Source organism: Eleutherodactylus coqui, chromosome 1 (assembly GCF_035609145.1).
Source record: "Eleutherodactylus coqui strain aEleCoq1 chromosome 1, aEleCoq1.hap1, whole genome shotgun sequence".
NCBI classification, from domain to species: Eukaryota; Metazoa; Chordata; class Amphibia; order Anura; family Eleutherodactylidae; genus Eleutherodactylus; species Eleutherodactylus coqui.
Genome location: NC_089837.1, coordinates 7921260 through 7925540, shown reverse-complemented (window position 1 = coordinate 7925540; position 4281 = coordinate 7921260).

The following is a 4281-nucleotide window of genomic DNA, read 5'->3' as shown; positions in this document are numbered from 1 at the left end:
GAAGCCACTGGCGGTACATAAATAAATCCCATTGCATTGCCCATCACAGCTGAGGTAATGTGATGTTTAATGCAGGTGGGCTTCGGCCCACACTGCATGCCCCAGTCAGACTGCGGTTCTTTACAAGTGGACAGATGTAGGTTCAACTCCGTGTGGACCCACAGCATAGGTGGGTGCCAGGAAGCCACCGGCGGTACATAAATATCCCATTGCAGTGCCCTGGACAGTAAAGCTAATGTCAGGTTTAATGCAGGTGGGCTTCGGCCCACACTGCATGCCCCAGTCAGACTGGGGTTCTTTACAAGTGGACAGATGTAGGTTCAACTCCGTGTGCACCTACAGCATGGGTGGCTCCCTGGAACCCACCGGCGGTACATAAATAAATCCCATTGCATTGCCCATCACAGCTGAGGTAATGTGATGTTTAATGCAGGTGGGCTTCGGCCCACACTGCATGCCCCAGTCAGACCGGAGTTTTTAATACGTAGACACTGGCAGGTACAAATCCGTAAAGTGAAGTCCCTGCGGACCCACAGCATGGGTGGCTCCCTGGAACCCATCGGCGGTACATAAATGTATCCCATTGCAGTGCCCTACTCAGCAGAGCTAACGTCAGATACAATACAGGTGGGCTTCGGCCCACAGTGCATGCCCCAGTCAGACTGGTAATATGTACCTTAACAGTAACCTCGTTGGTGGTAATGTGGTCGCGACTACGGACGTAGTAGCGTGGTTTCATTTAGTTGGTTTTCGGAATGTGGCCATGATGAAGTGGGCCGTGGCGGGGGGATGGTGGGGGGGGGGTGCTCTCTTGTTGTGTCGTTAAAAGTGAAATTCTTGGACTGCCACCAGACGGACCAATGCAAAGGTATTTGCCAAGAATGTTTTCATTGTTGGAGGAGAAGGGGGATGTTTTTGAGGCACTATGTGTCCTCTCCACGTGTCCGTGGTTATATGCACCTTAACAGTAACAGCGTTGGTGGGAAATGGCCTCGCCGCCATCATGTCTTTGGGAAGCCTCTGTTTCCACACCCCAGTGACATACCATTAGCAGCGGTATAGGCAGAGCCCAGAATTATTAACATTTCAGCGGTAGCATTAGGGACAGGCCCCACTAACATATCACTAGCAGCATTATAGGGGGAGCACAGTATTAGTTCCATTTCAGTAGCAGTAGCACTCAAGACAGGCCCCAGTAACAATTCCGAAGCAGCAGTATAGGGGGAGCGCAGTATTAGTTCCATTTCAGTAATAGTAGCACTCAAGACAGGCCCTAATAACAATTCCGAAGCAGCAGTATAGGGGGAGCGCAGTCTTAGTTCTATTTCAGTAATAGTAGCACTCAAGACAGGCCCCAGTAACATTGCCATTGCAGCAGTTTAGGGAGATAACAGTCTCTTTCACATTTCAGTAGCTGCAGTATAGACAAGGCCCCAGTTACATTTATGTAGCAAAAGTGTAGGCCAACCCCACACACCTTGCTGTACCATGAGTGCAGGCGAAGAACATAGAAATTACTATGATTACACTGTAGGTGAGGGCCCAAAAAAATTGGTGTACCAACAGTACTAATGTACCTGAGAAATATTGGCCATGCCCAACCAAGATGGCAGGTGAAACCCATTAAGCGCTTTTGTTAATGTGGCTTAATTGGTAACTATGCCTGGGGCAGCCCAGTTTAAATAAAAATTGGTTGAGGTGAAAGTTTCAACGCTTTAAAGAGCATTGAAACGTATAAAAATTGTTTAGAAAAATTATATGACTGAGCCCTGTGGCCCTAAGAAAAATTGCCCGTTCGGCGTGATTACGTCAGGTTTCAGGAGGAGGAGCAGGAGGAGGAGGAGGAATATTATACACAGATTGATGAAGCGAAAAGGTCCCCGTTTTCGATGGGGATAGAGAACGATGCTTCCATCCACGGGTGCAGCCTACGTATTGCTCAGGTATCGCTGCTGTCCGCTGGTGGAGAAGAGAAGTCTGGTGAAATCCAGTCTTTGTTCATCTTGATGAGTGTAAGCCTGTCGGCACTGTCGGTTGACAGGCGGGTACGCTTATCCGTGAGGATTCCCCCAGCCGCACTAAACACCCTCTCTGACAAGACGCTAGCCGCAGATCAAGCTAGCACCTCCAGGGCATACAGCGTGAGTTCAGGCCACATGTCCAGCTTCGACACCCAGTAGTTGTAGGTGGCAGAGGCATCACGGAGGACGGTCGTGCGATCGGCTACGTACTCCCTCACCATCCTTTTACAGTGCTCCCGCCAACTCAGCCTTGACTGGGGAGCGGTGACACAGTCTTGCTGGGGAGCTATAAAGCTGTCCAGGGCCTTAAAGAGTGTTGCACTGCCTGTGCTGTACATGCTGCTTGATCTCCGCACCTCCCCTGCTACCTGGCCCCTTGGAACTGCGCCTTCTGCCACTAGCGCTGTCGGATGGGAATTTTACCATCAGCTTGTCCGCCAGGGTCCTGTGGTATAGCAACACTCTTGAACCCCTTTCCTCTTCGGGAATGAGAGTGGAAAGGTTCTCCTTATACCGTGGGTCGAGCAGTGTGTACACCCAGTAATCCGTAGTGGCCAGAATGCGTGCAACGTGAGGGTCACGAGAAAGGCATCCTAACATGAAGTCAGCCATGTGTGCCAGGGTACCTGTACGCAACGCATGGCTGTCCTCACTAGGAATATCACTTTCAGGATCCTCCTCCTCAGGCCATACACGCTGAAAGGATGACAGGCAAGCAGCATGGGTACCGTCAGCAGTGGGCCAAGCTGTCTCTTCCCCCTCCTCCTCATCCTCCTCATGCTCCTCCTCCTCCTCCTCAACGCGCTGAGATATAGACAGGAGGGTGCTCTGGCTATCCAGCGACATACTGTCTTCCCCCAGATCTGTTTCCGAGCGCAAAGCGGCTGCCTTTATGCTTTGCAGGGAACTTCTCAAGAGGCATAGCAGAGGAATGGTGACGCTAATGATTGCAGCATCCCCGCTCACCACCTGGGTAGACTCCTTAAACTTTCCAAGGACCTGGCAGACGTCTGCCAACCAGGCCCACTCTTTTGAAAAGAATTGAGGAGGCTGACTCCCACTGCGCCGCCCATGTTGGAGTTGGTATTCCACTATAGCTCTACGCTGCTCATAGAGCCTGGCCAACATGTGGAGCGTAGAGTTCCACCGTGTGGGCACGTCGCACAGCAGTCGGTGCACTGGCAGATTAAACAGATGTTGCAGGGTGCGCAGGGTGGCAGCGTCCGTGAGGGACTTGCTGAAATGTGCGCAGAGCCGGCGCACCTTTACGAGCTGGTCAGACAAGCGTGGGTAGCTTTTCAGAAAGCGCTGAACCACCAAATTAAAGACGTGGGCCAGGCATGGCACGTGCGTGAGGCTGCCGAGCTGCAGAGCCGCCACCAGGTTACGGCCGTTGTCACACACGACCATGCCCGGTTGGAGGCTCAGCGGTGCAAGCCAGCGGTCGGTCTGCTCTGTAGACCCTGCAGCAGTTTGTGGGCCGTGTGCCTCTTATCTAAGCTGAGTAGTTTCAGCATGGCCTGCTGACGCTTGCCCACCGCTGTGCTGCCACGCCGCGCGACACCAACTGCTGGCGACGTCCTGCTGCTGCTGACACATCTTGATTGCGAGACAGAGGTTGCGGAGGAGGAGGGTGGTTTAGTGGTTGAAGCATACAACGCCGCAGATAGCAGCACCGAGCTGGGGCCCGCAATTCTGGGGATGGGTAGGACGTGAGCGGTCCCAGGCTCTGACTCTGTCCCAGCCTCCACTAAATTTACCCAATGTGCCGTCAGGGATATATAGTGGCCCTGCCCGCCTGTGCTTGTCCACGTGTCCGTTGTTAAGTGGACCTTGGCAGTAACCGCGTTGGTGAGGCCGTACAATGTTGCGGGAGACGTGGTCGTGCAGGGCTGGGATGGCACATCGGGAAAAGTAGTGGCGACTGGGGACAGAGTAGCGCGGGGCCGCCGCCGCCATCATACTTTTGAAGGACTCAGTTTCCACAACCCTATACGGCAGCATCTCCAGGCTGATAAATTTGGCGATGTGCACGTTTAACGCTTGAGCGTGCGGGTGCGTGGCGGCGTACTTGCGCTCCAACACTTGCGCTAGCGACGGCTGGACGCTGCGCTGACAGACATTGGTGGATGGGGCCGCGGACTGCGGAGGTGAGGGTGTGGGTGCAGGCCAGGAGACGGTAGTGCCTGTGTCCTGAGAGGGAGGAAGGATCTCAGTGGCAGGTTGGGGCACAGGGGGAGAGGCAGCGGTGCAAACCGGA